Here is a 20,235-nt window from a genome sequence, read left to right on the forward strand (position 1 = left end):
ATGCATATAAATTTAGATGTAAAATCATAGGAAATGAAATATTATTTTGACAAATTAATGAGTGCAAGTTTTCTATAAAAGTGTCCAAATTTTTATTATGTATCTGTGTGTGTGCACATATGTGTGTGTGGCAGGGTATGTATGTAGAGGTCAGAGGACAACTTACAACAGTCATTTATCACTTCTTCCATGTGGTCCCAGGAATGGAGCTCAGGCTGTCAGGACTGACAGCAGGTGCTCTAGCCCTCTGGTTCATCTTGCCAGCCCCAAGTGTCAAGATTTTTTTAAAAAGAAAATTAGAGGCTACCTTAAATGCACTTCTCCTATAATGAGATTGATGACTACCTTAAATGACATCCTAGAACCTTCATCCAGTAGCTGATGGAAGCAGAAGCAGAGATCCACAGCTAAGCACTGAGTCAAACTCCTGGAGTCCAGTTGTAGAGAGGGAGGAGTGGTGAGCAAAGGGGTCAAGACCATGCTGGGGAAACCCACAGAAACACCTGACCTGACCAAGTGGGAACTCTTGAACTCCAGACTGACAGCTAGGGAACCAGCATAGGACCGAATCAGGGCCCGGCTGACTATAGGTTTTTTAGTCAAACCTCTAGAGTAAAGCTCTGAGCTCTGGCAGTTGAATCTGTTTAATAATGGCAATTCTGAGACACGATTCTCTAGGTACCTAGTCTACTCTCTGGTTGTTTCACCTCATGTACTGGTTATGTTTCCATTGGTCTATTGGTCATGGGAAGACACCATGACCAAGGCAATTTATAGAAGAACAGACTTGGGGTTTCTGGTTTCAAAGGATTAGACTACATCATGACAATCATGTTAGGGAACATATGGCAGGCATGGTGCTGGAGCAGCCGAGAGCTTCCATATCAATCTGCAAGCAAAGGCAGGGCAGAGAGAGACATACTGGGAATGGCATGAGTCCTTTTAAACTTTAAAGCCTACCCCCAGTGACACATCTCTTCCAATAAGACAACACTTCCTAATCCTTACCAAATAATTCCACCAGTTGGGAACCAAGAATTCAGTGACATCAGTCTATGGGGGCCATTCTCATTCAGGCGTCACACTTTGATGGTAGCTTTCCTGAAATGGAGAAGAATGGGATGGTCTGGGCCAGTGAGATGGCTCAGCAGTTAAAAGTTCTTGCTGTCAAGCTTGAAAGACCTGGAAGACCTGAACATTGTTCTATGACTTCTACATACACATGTGTACACATACACACACAGCAAAATTAATAGGTAAATGTACTAAAAGGGGTGGGGGCTAGATGTGGTGATACATTTATTATGATTTATTAAAGCTTGCCTGAGGACTCAGAAAGCAAAGTCAGCCTCAAGTTATAGAGATCAGGCAGTGGTGATACACACCTCTAATCCCAGAACTCAGGATTAAGAGATAGATTGATCTCTGTGAGTTCAAGGCCACCATGACCTACACAAGAGTAGAGTAACAGAGCTCATGCCTTTGATCCCAGCACCTGGGGACACATGCCTTCAATCCTAGCATTAGAGAGGTATGTAAGACAGGAGCAAGGTCTCAGAGCTAGCATTCATTTTCCAGCCACGTTGAGAATCAAAGAATTGAGTCTCCAGAGAATCGAAGAATTGATTATCCAGCCACACTGAGGAGAGGTAGCAGTCTGAGGCTTGGTGAGAGCTGGTAGAGACAGGATCAGCCCTTTCAGCCTGAGCTAGAGGTGACAGCTAGTGGCCAACTGCTTTGCTTTTCTGATCTTCATCTTGAAGCTTGAACCCCAATATTAGTCCTTTATTTTTTGTGTTATACTCAGAAGTTGCTGCTCTGACACAGGACAGGAGTCCTAGCACCCACATCAGGTGATTCATAATTGCCCACAACTCCAGCTCCAGGGGATACGACACATTCTTCTGGCTTCTGCAGGTACCCCACCCTCACCCCCAGACACATACACATATGATGCATACATACACATAACTAAAATCATATGTCCAAAAAATGGGATGATCTGAAGTCTGGAAGCTCCCTAGCCCCTCTACCTGCAGGGCTATGAGCCGCTTTCAAAGTATAGCTGGCCAAAGCCCCAGCACAGCACGGAGTAGACTGTGATGTGGTCTTGAAGCATATCTCATTACAGATTACAGTGCAGCTGACTGGAACGAACACTGAAGCTGGTAGGTGTAGAGGGAAAATGGAAGAATGTGAGGGGAAGAAAGAGACAGGGTTCTGGGTGAAAATGGAACAAAATATGGACGAGGAACTAGAAATTTGGGTTTTATTGTATAGTCTGATAGTAATTAATGGCTGTTATTAACCATTTCCTACCTAATTTGTTTTGTATGTGCATGGTTTTTAAAAACCAGGAAATAAATTCGGTAGATGCAGAGTGGGGAAAGCAATTTAGGAATAAGTTTGTCAAATATGCTTCATGATATTAAAATATATTAATGATCTGTTAGTTATGAAGCTGAGTTAGAACTGCAAGACTATGGAATTGCCTGCCATAGTGCTTTTCAGAAACCATTCATTCAATCAAAACAATATTTACAAATTTTAATTTACATGTACTGTAGTAGGAAAAAATTAGATCTAAAAATATTGTGTTAGGGAGAAAATGAAACTTGAACTTAGTTATTGTTGGTAATATTAAAAATTACTGATGATCAAAGGGATTAAGACTGGGCTGGTTTAACCCCCAGAAACAGCTGACCAGACAAAGGTTAACTCTTGAATCCCAGGCATCAGCCTGGGAATCCAGCATGGGACTGATCAAGACCCCCCTGAATCTGGGTGTCAGTGAGGAGGCCTAGGGAATCTATTGAGCCTTGGGCAGCAGATCAGTACCCATCCCAAGTATACACACGGACTTCGGACTCCCATAGAACAATGTGAGGTGCACTCTCACCCTGAACTCTTGGGGAAGGGTCTAGGCCCTGCCCTATATGAAATGACACACTATGCACACCCCCATGGAGGGCCTCACCCTCCCTGGAGAAATGAGGGGATAACAGGGGGGAGGAGGGGGGGAGGGCACGGGAGGAAGGGAGGGAATGGGAGAGGGACCTGGAACTGACTTGTGAAGCAACCTTGTTTCTTATCTAAATTTAAACTGGAAATTAATATTAAAAAAAAATTGAACAACCACACTGCATCTGATGACACAGGCCTATAATTACAGCTACTCAGGAGTGTAGCTAAGGCAAAGAGTTCAAAGCCAACCCACAGTGAAGCTACACAGTGGGCTCAAAGTCAATCTGAGCAACTCAGGGGGTCCTTGTTTCGAAAACATAAAAAATGAAAACCCCCAAAACAAAACAAGGACTTACTGGGGAGGGGGAGAGGTCTCTGGGGGCCCTGGGGCCAAGGTCAGACAAGGTAGAGTGCACTGCTCACCCATCCCTTAGCCTCCCTGAAATGGGGGACAATCGGCACAACAGGGAGTCCAGTGGAGTCCTCTTAAAGTGAAAAACCACATGACAGGAAAAGTATTACTCAATAATTTTACAGGTGTTCCTGTGATGTATCTAGTCTCCTATCCCCTCTTGGATGTTGTCTGCGAGTGTGGTGACCTCAATCAGTGTGAGTTTGGGCACCCAACTGTTTTTCTTAGTGAACACTTGAAGCCTGGCCTCTGTAGCTTCCTCCCAGCACCATCTTGCAACAGCACTGGTTGGTCAGCTTGGGCCACTTCCCCTTCTGCTGGGACATGATCTGTGCTCCTCCACCGTGGCTGAGGGCTCATGTCAGTGGCAGAGCATCTGCCTAGTGTGCTGTTCTTCTGTTGTACAATAAAACAACTAAGGAAGTCTGGCTCTCGGTACCAGCGCACAGTGCACATGGCGGTGAGGACATGGTAGCGGGAGTTGGAGGAGGCTGGCATTGCACCACAGTCAGGAAGCAGAGACTGCTGCTGTGTTGAGCTTGTTTTCTTCTTGTTATTCAGGCCAGGGTCTGAGCCTGGGGAATATGCTACTCACACTTAAGGTAGGTCTTATTGCCTCGTTAACCTACCCTAGATATCCCCGCACAGGAATACCCAGACATGCTTCTAGACCCTGGAAAGTTGACAATATTAACTATCAACCCTATTGAGCATGAGGGTCTAGAATTCTCAAATTCAAAAAGAAACACCAACAACAAAAATTTGGACAACCATTCTGGAAAAATAATTCAGCCTATTTTATAAAGCTGATGAAAAACACTTATACTAACCAAAGGTTCAGGCGTCATACTGGCCTGCCTGTTACCTGGCAGAATGCACTCGGCAGTACTCCTCTCTGCTGCCTTTCTACCATACTTTTTCTACATGCGGATGCCACCAGCTTACCATGAGCTAGCCTGGGTTAGGGTCTGCTCAGGACTCTCTGAGAATTTTTCATTTTTTTCCCATGAATGAGGTTTGAGGTTTTCAGGTTTTGTACTGCCAGACCCAGGAGGAGTCTCTCGGGTTTTGTACCCTAGCACTGCCCGTTCATTCGTTTCTCAGACCTTTCTGCCTCACTCGTGGAGAAAAAAGGCCACTTCTGCTGGCAGGCAGACGGAAATGTACTTATGGGGGCTGCCATCTTGGCCATGCAGCCTAGCTTGGGAAAGTGTTTACGGAAGTCGCCATCTCAGCTTCTGCTGCAAACCCTGCTGACAGATACAATTCATTTACTTCTTGTGATTTTATTTTTGTCTCTTTTGCACTTTTACTTTTTCTCTAATTTCTTCTTTCACTGGCCCTGTTGTGCATGGCTTGTTTGCGTAATGGTGTGCCTTTCCAGGGCCCAGTAGGACACACATTTCATGCAGAAACCTTGCCTGTTCATCTGCAGTGGATCTACTTTCGTGTCACTGGTAGTTTTAAGTCTACTCTGTCTCTTTAAATCTGTCTGTTTGCTACAGAAATTACACTCTGGTTCTGCTTTTTACTCTTATCCAGTCCTGTTTGATATATCTGCTTGTCTCTGTACATGCGATTTAAATTTAACTTTATATATAAATATAAGCTAACTCTATACAACTTAAATTCAACTATACTAAATCTCAAATATTTCTAAATTGTTATATATTTAAACTAACTTTATCAACAACTTAACTGTGATGTGTCTTTAAATGTGAGGTATCTTTAAATGATGGTAAACATCTAAAGATATAAAGATCTATTTCAAATTAGCAAAATATTTATAGTACCCAGTCCTTCCTGTAAGTTGTTTAAAAAGGTAAAGCTTCTATTATAAAAGGGGATTTTTCTCTAGTCACCTATGTGCTTAAGGAAAGTCACTAAAGATAAATTTTGTCTGCTGATATATATGAAACAGACAGACACCTCTCAAATGCTCAGAGATCTAGAGAACATGGCATTTAAATGTTTTCTTAAAAAGCTTTTTATAACAGAGAGATAGGCCAGCTGCTGGCCCCACCCCATTTCCTCCAAGAAGACTGCTGGGCACTGAAGAAACTCCACCCACAAAAGTGGCAATACTGGCCACTGACCAATCCTGCCCTTCACCTCAACTGCTGCAAAGGACTCTTTAGACTGTGGACAAGAGGACAGTGGAATCAACTTTTCTCCATGTTGCTTGGGCCAATGGCAGGCAAGTCTTCCTAAAAACCTAATCCGCAGGTCTCACTCTATCAACAGAAGGCAGATGTCCTTAAAGACTTTGCCCTCAACAACTATAGAAGACCTTGGGGTGGTTGTCCATGCAGCCAGATAGTAAGTCTCTGTTATTCTTTAATCGTTAACTCAGGTAAAATTTTATCCTTCTTAAGAACTCTGATGCTTTTGACAGCTGGTAGGTTTGCCAGCTTAAAGCAACAGCCAAGGCTCTAACTGTCACAAAACAGATTTCAGGAACAGATAATTTAAGGTATATCTATATAAGATGGTAATGTAAGGGGTATGAATTAAAGTTATGAAGATCTGAGGATAAAAAGGCTTAAGTAATGACAAATAAAGTGTGTTGAGGCATTAAAAAGAATGAAATATGTTCCAGATTTCTCTCTTTCATTATGCTACTGTTCATAGTCTTACTATTAATAAAGTTCTGATAAGCTACTAATCCAACTAAACAACTATATACCACTATACGATCAAAACTTCAAAGTTAAGATTAAGGTACTTTTTATTATGCTAACACATATCTGCCAGTTTTAAAAATGTTAATGCTTTCAGCCAAGTCGCTTCTAACACAAATATGCTGCTAATGGGTCTAATACTTAATGTTTTCACAAACTCAAAGGATTCTTGTAAGTTCCAGGGAACCAAATTGGATCCACCTAAACAGGTTAGATTCACTCCAGATATTATTCAATATCTCCCTGGTCCCGGGACTCCCTTCCCTCATCTTGGGATGCCTTGGGGAACCCCTCCCTCATCTTACAATCTTCCCCTCAAGAAAATTTGTTTTTCTAACCTTAACCTTGTCCTCCACTCTGCTAACATCTTGCCAGGTCTACAGAGGTGCCAGAGAGTTCCACACAGCCAGGACTGCGATGGAGCAACCAGCTACCCTAGGATGTGGCAACACCCCAGCTTCCTCAGGTCCCCCAAAGATGGTCAACTCCCCCCAGGTCAGCAGGAAGCAGCATTAAGAACTGGACATCCTTATTCCATAACCTGCCATGCCTAACACCCCACCTCTTTTTAATAATAAGTAAAGGTGAGAATGAAAGGTTCAGGCATCATTCTGGCCTGCCCCTGTCACCTCTTTTTAATAATAAGTACAGGTGAGAATGAAAGGTTCAGGCATCATTCTGGCCTGCCCCTGTCACCTGGCAGAATGCACTCAGGCTGCTCCATCACCATCACAGCAGGGAAGCGTGCCGACAGGCAGGCATGGCAGCTGGAACAGGAAGCCAACAACGTTCATCTTGAACCACAAGTAGGAAGCAAAGTCTATAAATTCTCAAAGCCCACCTCCAGTGCCACACCTCCTAAACCTACCCAAATACTTCCACTAACTGGGGAGCAAGTGTTCAACATCTGAGTTTATAGGGGGACATTCTCATCCAAATCACCACAGACCCTGTCTAAAAAATAAAATGAGAAAAAATTAACTTATGGTATGATTATACATATAGCATTAATATAAGGAAACCACAGTTTTATATATTTATCAATCTCTAGTCTCCTTGACCTGAAACTTAAGGATGGAAGAGAACACCGGTGACTCTTAGCCTACAGTCTTCCACCTGGGCCAGCCTGCAGCCCATCTTCAACTCCTGCACCACTGGAACTCTGCACTGCCAGTGTCCTCTACCCCTCTTATTTATATACAAACAACTGAATAATTTAATAAGTAGAAAAATGGGAGAAAGGCTCTCAGGACAGGCCTCAGAGCTTGTATTCTTCTCAGTCAAGGATAGATAAAATATCAGTACAAGGAATATGGCAATGAGCTATTGTGGACTAGCACCACTAATGACTCTTACGCCAGAATAGCACAGAGTGCGGCCTGGATGCTGTGATAGATGGGCTCTCAGTGAGCAGATCTGTCTCATGGGGGAAGAGGCTCTTTATGGCGAAAGCATCGGCAAAGGAGACTGCAAATGTGCACACTCCTGGCAGGCTTGAGTGCTTTTAAGGCTCTAAAGAGCTCTCACAAAGCAGATGTGCCTGTCACTGGTTGACTAAAATAAGAGCTGTATTTTCCCAGAATTATTGGGTAAAACCACAGTCTCCCCAACCTAGATTCTCTGGTTTCACTATTACACCCTACCAATCTACAAAGTCCCAGATACCCCAGAAATCACAATTCCCATCCTGATTCTCTCCACAGAAATCTCACCAAAAAAAAAAGTTTTACTTATTTCATGTAGCATAAGTACACATAACAAACAAAACTTATTTCATGTAGCATAAGCACACATACAAACAAAACTTATTTCATGTAGCATAAGCACACATACAAACAAAACTTATTTCATGTAGCATAAGCACACATATGCAAACAAAAGACAACAATAACAAAACAATCTGTCAGCACTCTACATGTCTTTGTTACAGCTATCTGCTCTTGTGTCAGTTAGCGCTCCTAACAGAAAAGACCCCTAAACTTAGGAGCTTTAAAACTCAATGGTGTAGTAGGAGTGGCATTTAGATGATGTCTTAGTTAGGGTTACTATTGCTGTGATGACCAAAAGCAACTTGGGGAAGAAAGGGTTTATTTCACTCACAGTTCCATATGACAGTTCATCGTCAAAGGCAGTGAGGACAGGAACTCACACAGGACAGGAACCTGGAGGCAGGAGCTGATGCAGAGGCTCGCTCAGCCTACTTTCTTATTTTAGGGGCTGGAGAAAAAGCACTCAGGACCACCAGCCCCAGGTAGCACCATCCACAATGGACTGGGCCCTTGGGCATTAGTCACTAATTAAGAAAGTGTTCTACAAGCTTGCCTACAGTCAGATCTTATGGGGCCATTTTTTTCAATTGAGGACCCATTCTGATGATTCTAGCTTGTGTCAAGTTGACAAAACCTAGCCAGTACATGCAACCAGCTATGCTTCTAATTCTCCTTTCAAAGTGTCCTCTGAGATGGGATCTTGCTATACAACCCAGGTGGCCTCAAGCTCATGATCCTCTATCTCAGCGTTCCAGTGCAGAATTACACATGGGTGCTGTCTGGCAGTCACTTCCCAATTTCTTTTTTTTTTTAAGATTTTTTATTTATTATATATACAGTGTTCTGTCTGCTTGTATGCCTGAAGGTCAGAAGAGGGCACAGATCTCATTACAGATGGTTGTGAGCCACCATGTGGTTGCTGGGACTTGAACTCAGGACCTCTGGAAGAGCAGTCAGTGCTCTTAACCTCTGAGCCATCTCTCCAGCCCCACTTCCCAATTTCTAATCCACTTTGGTTTGGGGAACTTTCCAGATTCTCTTGTGGAATTTTTCTATTTCTGTTTTCTGTACATTGGGGGAAGCAGAGTCTCAACATCTTCATTAACAACCTGTTTATCCAAAGGTGGCTCGTGGACGTTAAATAACTTCACAATACATTTGGTTTTGATTTCAAGGTTAAAGCCAAGGGATGAAAGTGAACATGAAACAATCTTCTAACACAAACACAGGGTCTGCAGGAAACTACAGCTTCATTTTCGAGTTCTGTTTTCCACAGCAGCCATTTACTCAGTCTACAAGGCAGGCTGCAGTGGGCTATGAGGACCTCTCCCTTTTCTAAGTATAACCTTTTATAGAAATCTCCTTTTCAAGGGTACCAGGGGTACAGCTCAGTAGGAGAGCACTTGCCTAGTGTGAATGAGGCCCTGGGTCTCACATTCAGTTACATGAAACAGGAAGGGAGGCAGTCCCTTTAAAACAGGGAGGAAGAAAGAGAGGGAGGGAGGGAGGCAGTCCCTTTAAAAACAAACACTGAGGTTTGGTCCTGCTTTGTTTTTCCCTTTCTCAATTTGTCCTTGGAGGACATCAACGGGGGGGGGGGTGGGGTGGGGGGGACATAAAACCCCTTGGAAAGGGCTAGAATTATGTTCTCATCCCGCATAGGTCCCTGAATAACACCCACTTTTTGACATACTGTGTGAAGTCACTGAGGATCTTTTAACAGGCAACTATTAATGTCCAAGAACTTGAAAATTCCAGAATATTAGAATTTCATAATGATGCATTGAGGATTTCCAAGAAAAGGGCAACAAGTGGAAAGGATACTGTGAGCTTGGCATGGCAGTGCAGGCCTGAAACCCTCACCCTCGGGAGGCTGAGGCCAGAGAATTAGGTTAGGGCAACCTGGACTATATAGTGAGCAAACTCAAGGTAAGCTTAGCAGCTCAGTGAGACCCTGACTCAAAACAGTGATTTTAAAAGGTCAGGGACGTAGCTCATCTGTAAAGGGGCTTTCCTAGCAGATACAAATTTCTGGGTTTAATCCCAGTACTAGAAAAAAAAAGATATTACTGCAATCGGTAACACAGTGAGTTCTTCACATAAAGGAAAGCAATATGAGAGGAGGTAGAATTTACTTATCTATTCATTCAACAATTGAACAGGTCAGGCTCTGTACTAGATAATGAGTAATACAGGGAGATCTAACAATGTTTCTGCCAACAATGCAGCTGATGTTTGGGTAAAATTATATATACTAAGAAATGCTTTATGAGAAAGTACACACACACACACACACACACACACTGCAACAGTGGCCCAGGGAACAGCCAATTATGAATGACACCTAAATGATAAGGCCATACCTTTGAGATCTAAAGACCATTTCAAACTGAAAATGGGCAGCAACTGCAAAAAACCCTGAGACAAAATACAACTTGATATGTTTGTGCAGAGAAAGAGGGCCAGCAACTCAAGAGCATGGAGAACAGGAATCAGATTTAAGAAGTAGGTGAAGGACCAGGTCACGCTGGGCACTGTAGACCAGTCAGAAGTTTGACTTCACTATGAGATTATGAGATGCCAACACAAGAGTTTGAGCATGGATAAGCAAGGATAAGAGTATTAAAAGCTGCTGGGCCTTTAATCCCAGCACTCGGGAGGCAGAGGCAGGTGGATCTCTGTGAGTTCGAGGCTGGGCTGGTCTTGACAGCCTCCAAAACAATACAGAGAAACCCTGTCTTGTAAAAACCAAAAAAAAAAAAAAAAAAAAAGAGTATTAAAAGCTGCTGGGCATAGTGGTGCACACCTTTAATCCCAGCACTTGGGAGGGAGAAGGATCTCTGTGAGTTCAAGGCCACCCTGGTCTAGATGATGAGTTCCAGGACAGCAAGATCTATGCAGTCAGACAACAAAAATAAATGTTAAATCTGATTGAAGTACTAAAAGCACCATCTGGTGTTATCCTATAATAGGGGCCAGGGGAGGGGACAAGGGAACAAAACAGAAAGGAAGCTGTAATCCTGGGGAGCTTCTGCAGGAGTCTAGGTGAGAAATGGCAGCAGAGTAACCTTAAGCTATGGAAATAAAGATGATGACAAGAATTGGTTGGTTATAAGACACCTCTGAAAGTTGATTGGAGCTATCAACAGTTTGTATGTGGGGTGTGAAATAAAAAGTGATTTGGATGTAAGTGCCATTAAATGAGATAAATAAGCCTATGGAGAGACGTTTGGGGGAAGGTGGTCCAGGGGTTCTCTTTTTTTAAAGATTTATTTATCACATATACAGTGTTCTGCCTGCACGCCAGAAGAGGACACCAGATTGAATTGTAGATGGTTGTGAGCTACCATGTGGTTGCTGGAAACTGAACTCAGGATCCCTGGAAGAGCAGTCAGTGCTCTTAACTTCTGAGCCATCTCTCCAGCCCTCAGGGGTTCTCTTTACACTTTGGTTGGTTTGCTATGACACTGAAGTATACCACGTTTTGCAACTGGATATGACTCTGAAGCACCAAAGGAAAATTATTCACTGTTTAACTGACAGGTATTTCTTTCTTTGTTACTTATTTTGTTAGTTAGGGTTTCTATTGCTATGAAGAGACACCATGACCATGGCAACTCTTATAAAGGAAAACATTTAACTGAGGTGGCAGCTAACAGATTTAGAGGTTTAGTCCATTATCATCATGGTGGGGATCACGGTGGCTGAGAGTATGGTAGTGTGCAGGCAGACATGTGCTGGAGAATTCTACGTCTTTGATCCACAGGCAACAGGAAGTGAACTGAGATACTGGGCAGTATGTTGAGCATATATGAGACCTCAAAGTGACACACTTCCTCCAAAAGGCCATACCTACTCTAACAAAGCCACACTTCCTAATAGCCCTTTGGGGGTCAGTTTCTTTCAAACTGCCACAGAAGTCCACAAAACACCCATCTAAAAATCATAATGTATATGCAGAGGACATAGCTCAGACTAATGCAAGGTCCATGATTAGTCTCTGTGAGCTGCTATGAGCTCTGCTTAGTTGATTTTGTGGACCATGTTCTGGCTCCTACAATTCTTCCTCCCCTCTTTGGGGTTCCCAAAATCCTGAGGGAAGACAATGGAAGGAGACCTCCAATTTGGGCTTCCTTGCACCTAACTTTGTCTGTAGGTCTCTGCAGGCAGATACTTTTTAAACACTACTGTAGATACTGGGACTACATTCCTTATATATCAGAGATAGAGATACTGAGAGGATGTGTGGTTGTGGATACAATTTAAAAAGGGATAGTCGAGGAAAACCTCACTGAGAATGTGATGTTTAATAAGAGATGTCAAAGAATGAAACCATGAATATACTTGAGTGAAGCAAGCAAGCAATTACAAAGGCCTTAGACAGGAATGAGGTGGCATTCTTAGGAGGAAAAACAAGGCAGTAAAAGAAAAAATGATTAAATAAAATAGGCTGTCAAATAAGTGTGGAAGACAGAATTATTTGGAATGTTATAAAAAGTTATTAGAAGGTTTTGAACAAACAAATGCTCTGATCTGCCCCTGGTGATCACTTGGTTCATGGTACTTAGACTACAGAACAATGAAGAAGCAGGGAGGCCAGCTGATGGCTGCTGCAATAATCCACACAAGTAATGACAGTAGTCTGGGTCAGCAGGAACAGAACTGGAATGAGAAGTAGGTAGACACTAATCACAATCTGAAGGTTAAAAACCACTAGCATTTACAGGTAAATTGAAAATGGGTTAAGAGAAATGAAGTCATCAAAAGTGGCCCCAAGGTTTTTTGTTTTTCTCAAAGAACTGGTAAACAGAATGCTACTAGATGAGATAGAAGGCGGCTTAGGGGATGGAAACTGGGAGTAAGGCTTTGGTGTCAACTTTATGTTTTTTCTTTTTTGCAGTGCTGAGAGTGGAACTTCATGCATGTGAGGCTACCATAGGCTACCTCCTCAGCCCTTAGATATGTTAAAGTTTGCTGTTAAAATATCTAAGTAGAGGGACTACAGGGATGTCTCAGTAGTGTTTGTTGTGCAAGCATGAGTACATGATTTTGAATCCCCAGCACCCAACTAAAAGCTGGGGTGCCTCCAGCCCAGCATTGGCAGAAATGGGCTCCTGGGGCTTGCTGGCCATCCAGTCCATCTGAACTGATGAGCTTCATGGTCAGTAAGAAACCTTGTCTCAAAAAATTAAGAGCAACTAAAGGAATTTGAAAACAACTACTGGCTTCCACAAGCAGGCACACACATGCATCTGTACACATATGTGCACATGAACATGTGTACACACAAAATAAGTATAACAGAAGACTAAGTAGACAGGATTTTGTTTGGTGTTGTGTTTATAATTTGAGGCAGGGTCTCACCATGTAGTCCTGTCTTGCCTAGAACTCACTATGTAGACCAGGTTGGCCTTGAACTCACAAAAATCCACCTGACTCTGCCTCCTTGGGCATGTGCAATCATGCCCAGCAGTAGGGTTTTGTTTGCAAAATTTTCATTTTTTTTGCTATGTCCCTTTAGCAGAATAATAGTAGTAGGTTTTCCCCTAAATATTTTGCCATACCCATAATCAGAACATTGCTTAATGCTCATCTGAGAGGGGTCTTCTTGTATTAGGTGGTAATTAACACAGAGACGCACAACTGGAAAGTGTGCAGAGTGAAAGACTTTGGAACACTCAGGCCTAAATGAGATGTCTTCATCCAACCCCTATCTCAAGGCTCGGATCTATGTGGAAGATGTGGAATGATGACTACAAGCAAACAGTGTCATCCAGACACAACATGGATGATAAACATAGGAACTCAGAGACCTTAACAACATGTACCAGTTCAACCAGACGGAGGACACAAAGTCCCACCCCTGCCCAAGAAGCTATTTGTAATTGATATCTGCTGGGAAAGGGGAAATTAGTTTTCTTCAATGGAATTGCACTGGGTATATCAACCACACTGCAGAGAAGACTCCATGCCCAAGAAAAAATGGATCCTATTGGGGGGGGCTGCACTTTTTTTTAATCTTTTGTTTTACTTTCTTTTTCGTGGTTTGTCTATTTTTGGGTTTTTTTTGAAAGAGAAAGAACATAAGTGAGGTGGAGTTAGGGAAGATCCGGGTGGGGCTGGGGGAGGACAAGGACTATAATCAACATGCATTGACCGGGAGGGGCTGGGGGAGGACAAGGACTATAATCAAAATGCATTGTATGAAAAGTTTTAAATGAAAGTTAAAAAAGAAATAACTTTTGTTTGAGACTGACTCTTATTATGTAGCCCAGGCTGATCTCAAACTCATGGCAATCCTCCTGTCTCAGTTTCTTGAGTGCTGGAATTATATTCCAATTTGCCTGGCTGCTTTTTCTTCCATCATTCCGGTTTTTTTTTTTTTCTACTTTCCTTTCATTTTGCTGTTTCAGTTTCTGGGACAGGCTTTTGGTTCAGGCTTGCCTTCATTTGCAGCTTTCCTGTCTCAGCTCTCACAGGCATGTGCCAACACCCCCAGCCTAAGTAGAGCCTTTGGGTGCGTGACAGTTGGATATACCAACAGAGTTTTAGGGAGAGGTCAGCTTGAAGATAGGAAAATAGATGTCATAAGTACATAGACGGTGTTAAGAACTTAGGGAGACATGAGATCAACTAGGTAGAGAGAACAGGTACAAGCTCTAGGCATTCCAGGTGAGAAGCCTGAGAGAGGAGAAACCAACTGGCAGGCCATGTGAGATAAAGAGGCCATGGGTTTAGCAAGACGAAGCTGACTGGAGGCTTTAGTAAAGCTAACTGCAGCTCATCGAAAAAATTAAGATAGTGAGAAGACATTGTTTTTAACAACTGAGAAAATGGTTACATGGAAGGTATACATTCGACTCACATGTCTACAATCCCAGCATTCAGAAAGTTGGGTTAGAGCATCACAAATTTGGGTCAGCTTGTGGAAGACCCTGCCTCAAACCAAAACCTAAATAAAAAAGTTGGACTCATGTTATACTCTACTCTAAGTTACTCTCTATTGTATAAAACAGTAATTTTTTCAGGCGTGCCTTGCCCTAGGAAACCCTGTTTTACAAGAAGAGTTTGACCCCATTTTGAGGGAGAAGGGTTAGTCTAGCCCCTGGGTGGATTCACAACTACACCACTGTCTGTCATGCAGCAAAGACTGATGAGTGACTTATTCTTAGGAGTGAAATGGTGACCCCTATAAGTTTATCAGAATGAATCAATATTGTGGACCATAAAGGAATATTAAGATCATGCCAGGGAAACCAAGGAAGAGTATAACTCTCTCTCCTGTACCCAATCAAGTGATGAATGCCTAGCTCTGCTCTACCAACCTGACATTCATGTGTGAGAATATTTGTCTCTTCCTGGAGCTTCAGCTCCATCTCCAACTGTTGACTTGGCATACTCAAACCAAGAGACTGAGTGCCCACTCTTCACTCTTCTACCATCTCTTATCCCTGAATCCTCCCAGTAACCATGACTACACCCCAAGGGGGCATGGTCAGTGCTGCAGGTATGTGATCTCTCCCTGCAGAACAGGATCTGTCTTTGACTCTTTTGTGGGCTTTTGGGACTCTACTTCTCATATTGGGTTGCTTTAATACGAGGGGAGGTGCCTAGTCATACTACAACTTCATATGCCATGTTTGGTTGATATCCAAGGGAGGCCTGCATTTTTTTAAATAGAAAAGGGAGGAGGTGTAGATCAGTGGGGGGGGCAGTCGGGAGGTGCAGGGGAGGGACTGGGAGGAGGAAGGGGAAACAAAAGCCAGGATGTAAAAATAATAAATTTTTTTAGACTTTAAACTTGTTTTATTTTTATGTGCACATGGTGTGTGTGTGTGTGTGTGTGTGTGTTCATATGTGATGTGAATGCAGTGCTCCCAGAGGTCAGAGAGAAAACTGGATCCCCTGAATCTAGAGTTGTAAGAAGTCATGGGTGCTGAGAGCCAGGTTCTTTGGAAGAGCAACAGATGCTCTTAACTATGTGTGACCCCCATTCACCTAAGGAAATTTTAGATGACCCTAATATGTAAGTATATAAAATAGGTATACAAATCAAACATTTACAGAGAATAAATCAGAAGGAAATATATTTTTAAATAATTTTGGGTAAACATTTAATTGTATCATTTATGAAAGATGAACACAAAGTCACCATGATAATGAAGTATTATCCTTATTTTTCCATAAAGAATTAAATTTTGGCTGAATATATGATGCTGCAAGATACAGAATATGAGAACATCTTAAAGCTTTTCAGAATCAATCAATATTTTGATTTTATAATTGTAAATGATGAGAATGCTACTTCATGTAAATATGTAGTATAAAATAGCAGAAGTAAGCTTAGGGTCATTTAAAAAAAGTGTTGGAAGTTCTGTCCTTCTCCCAAGAAAAAAAATTCATTTAATGATTTTTTTTTAATGAAATTCAAGACATCAACTCAAACAGCATTTTTTTTGAGATAGGGTCTCACTATGTAGCCCTGGCTAACCTGGAACTCACTATGTAGATCAGGCTGGACTCAAACTCACAGAGATTCACCTGCTTCTGACTCTAGAGTATGCTATCACACTCAGCTCAAACAGCAACTTTTAAAATCAAACATTCTGGATTGATGAGATGGCTCAATAATAAAGTACTTGCCATACAAACCCGACAACCTGAGATTTCCAACCCCACTGTGGAAGGGGAGAACCAACTCCTGAAAGTTGTCCTCTGACCTCCACATATGTGCCATGACATATACACAAACATGCGAACACACACACACACACACACACACACACACACACACACACACACACACACACTTTTAAAATAGCCAGGTGGTAATGGTATACACCTTTAATTCCAGCACTTGAGAGGCAGAGGCAGGCGGATCTCTGTGAGTTTGAGACCAGCCTGGTCTACAGAGTGAGTTCCAGGACAGCCTCCAAAACAATACAGAGAAACCCTGTCTCGAAAAAACAGAAAACAAACAAACAAAATATACTAACTTGAACTTGACACTTATAAGCTGAGGAAAAGGGATCAAATTATTTATTATTAGCTTACAAAGAATTGGGCTTCATTATCACATTTTAAAACTTGCTTTTGCTGTCTCGCTCAGCTGATTTTTTTCCATTCCCCTCCCTCCATCGTGTTGTCCCACCTTGTATCATCTCTTCCAAGTTCATGTGACCTTTTGTTCTTCCCCACTTCCTCGATATCTACTTTCCTAATTTGGTCTCCTATCTCGTTTTATAGTCTATACTTGCTCTCAGATCCCAGATATTAGAAAGAATTAGATGTTTATCTTCCTGAGGCCTCACTTAATACTTCCCAGTTCCATCTATTTTCCTGCAGTTTTACTTGCCTTTACAGTGGAGAGAAATTCCACTGTGCATCTATGCCATTCTCATCCCCCATTCTTCAGTTGACGACTGACTGGGTCCATCTCCTTGCTATTGTGAATAGTGCAGTAATAAACAGATTTGGAAGTATCTCTGTGGTAGGATATGGAGTCCTTTAGGTATGTGCCCAGGAGTAGTATACTTGAGTCATATGATGGTTTTATTTTTAATTTAAAAAATTAACACTATCATTACTGTGTGAGGGCACATGGTGTATGGTGTGTGTGTGTGTGTGTGTGTGTGAGAGAGAGAGAGAGAGAGAGAGAGAGAGAGAGAGAGAGGGAGGGAGGGAGAGAAGGAGGGAGGGAGGGAGGGAGGGAGGGAGGGAGGGAGGGGGAGATCAGGCTTATGCAGAGAACACTTCTATCCACCAAACCTTTGCATCAACTCTATTTGTAATTTTTTGAGGAACCTCCATCTCGATTCCCATAGTGTTACACAGCTTACATTTCTACCAGCCGTGGATGAGGATTCCTCTTTCCCCACAGCCTTGCTAGTATTTATCATTATTAATTGTCGTGATCATAGTCATTCTTACTGGGATAAAATGAAATTTCAAAGTAGTTTAATTTACATTTTCCTGATGACAAAAATTCATATGTGAGGTCAGGGAGAGTGGTTCATACCTTTAATCCCAGCACTCTCGAAGTAGAAGCCTGTGACTCTCTGTGAACTGGAGGCCAGCTTGGTCTATATAGTGAATCCTAGACCAGCTACTGCTACATAGTGAGAACCTTTTTAAAGGGGGGATGGGAACAAAACACCACCACCACCTAATCAATCATATGGAAACACAAAAGGCCATGCATATCTAAAGGAAATTCTAAGTAGACCAAAACAAAACAAACAAAAAATACCTGGAGGTCATGATACCTGACCTCACGTTTTACTCCTGAGAATAAATGTGTAATGAGGTCAGCCTGGTGCTTGCACAAAGACATACATTTAAATCATTGCAATAGAAGACCTAAAAATAATACCCACACAGCTGTAGCTACCTAAGTTTTGACAAAGGCATCCAACAACATACACTGGAAAAAAAATAACTCACTCAACAAATGTTGCTGGCGAACCTATGTATCAATTTGCAGAAGAATGGACTTAGATATAAGCAATAACTTCTTGACCAGGGCTTAAGAACACAAGAAATAGTCCCAAGAATCAACAAATGGAACTACAGAAAATTAGCAACCTTCTGTACAGCAGGGGAAATTAACAGCAGAGGGGACAGATGGCATACCAAATTGGAAAAAAATCTTTGCCCACGGAGTTAATATCTAGAATATATGAAGAACTGCAAAAATTAAACACTAAGACACGAAACTGCCAATCAATAAATGGGATAATGAAATGAACAGATAGTTCTCAAACGAAGGAGAAAACAAAAGTGTAATTTTTTTTTTGGTTTTTACGAGACAGGGTTTCTCTGTATTGTTTCGGAGGCTATCGGTCCAGCCCGGCCTCGAACTCACAGAGATCCGCCTGCCTCTGCCTCCCGAGTGCTGGGATTAAAGGCGTGCGCCACCACTGCCTGGCACAAAAGTGTAAAGTTTTTAACATTTGATTTTGAATCAATTTTTGATAACTGTTCTTTCAGAAAATTTTTGGTGTTTTTCATGACACCCACATTCAGTTTTGTGACCACATATGGGATCGTGACTGAGTTTAAGAAGCTCAGTTCTAGCCAGATGTGTTGTGTTGGGAGTGCAAAACCTTCCTGGACCATGGTGAGTTCAAACTCAGCCTGGGAAAGTAAGGGAGACCTTGCCTCAAAGTAAAAGATAAAAAGGAGGATGAAGCTACAGCTTGTGGTCAAGTTTGCCCTGGATTCAATTCCCAGTCCTGGAGGGAGTAGGCACAAGGGGCTAAGTTCCTGTGCCTCTTCACAAAGCATCGCTCTCATCCCCGTTTCCCTCTTACGTGCTTTTCCTAAGTGACAATGTCTTTTCTTCATCTCTCAGCATGATTCTCAAAACTTCATCTCTAGTCTTGAGTTCATATTACTGGACATTCCATTTAGGTCTAGCATAAACATTTCCAAAAATGAGATTCATCACTGTCTCTGAACTTTTTGGTCATGAAACATGTTTTGTTATGTTTATTTATTTAGGTGTGTGTGCTTGAGGGCACATCACATGGTAGATGTGGTTGGTGGTGTCAAAGAACAATTTGTGGGAGTCACTTCTCTCCTTCCTGATATTGAATTGAGGTTTTCAGACTTGGCTACAAGCATCTACTAAGCCCCCTCATCAGCCCTTACTGATTTATTATGTGAGACATGGTCTTGCTACATAGCCCTGACTGACATGGAACTTGATATGTAACTCAGGCTGGCTTTGAACTCATAGCAATCCTACTTTAGTGTCGTGGTATTACAGGCACATACCACTATGTCCAGCTTACCTTCCCTGATCTCAAGCATTGTCTTACTATTCTGTAACTCCATGAAAGCACTTCCAGGAAAGGAAGGTGTCTTTCTCACAAGTCCATTCTACCCAGAACCCAGTCTGTTGTAAGTAGCTGTATAAGATGCACGAGTATGTCCAGGGGTTTCAGTTATCACTAGAGGAAAGGACAACAGCACTCTACACACCCCCCTGGAGAGGAAGTCTTGAAACTCTTTTGATTTGACCTAGCTAGCATCTGCCTCTACCACCCATTATTCTCTATTTACTGTGTAAGGGCCTTGAGTTAGCTCACCATTATACCTTTGTTTTGTTTTGTCTTATTTTCAAGACAAGCTTTCTCTGTATAACAGTCCTGGCTGTCCTGGAACTCACTCTATAGACCAGGCTGACCTCCAACTCACAGAGATCCACTTGCCTCTGCCTCCCAAGTGCTAGGATTAAAGGCATACGCCACCACACCAATTATTCTTTATATCCCATTTTGGGGGGCTGTTGGTCAGACAATCCCAAAGTTAACTCTTAACACTTCCCTAAATATTGTGCCCTGAAAACTTAAAAAAAAAATGGGGCAATGACTCTTGCCTGGCTACTTCCTTCTAGGTGAGAATG

At 42.3% G+C, this 20,235-nt stretch overlaps 1 protein-coding gene across 3 annotated transcripts in view; it reads right to left on the reverse strand.

Annotated features, from left to right (window-relative positions):
• LOC101835438 (phospholipid-transporting ATPase FetA) overlaps positions 1 to 20,235 on the reverse strand; it is a 117,226-nt gene that overhangs the window by 92,004 nt on the left and 4,987 nt on the right. The window contains exon 1 of one of the 3 annotated variants that reach the window (XM_040739538.1): positions 1,009 to 1,109. The exons of the other annotated variants lie outside the window; for them this stretch is intronic. The gene's annotated coding sequence lies outside the window, so the exon portion shown is untranslated. Of the gene's footprint in view, positions 1 to 1,008; positions 1,110 to 20,235 lie in introns of those variants that run through there. 3 annotated transcript variants of the gene reach the window in all.

This window comes from Mesocricetus auratus, unplaced genomic scaffold (genome assembly GCF_017639785.1).
Source record: "Mesocricetus auratus isolate SY011 unplaced genomic scaffold, BCM_Maur_2.0 Super-Scaffold_6730, whole genome shotgun sequence".
Classification (NCBI taxonomy): Eukaryota; Metazoa; Chordata; class Mammalia; order Rodentia; family Cricetidae; genus Mesocricetus; species Mesocricetus auratus.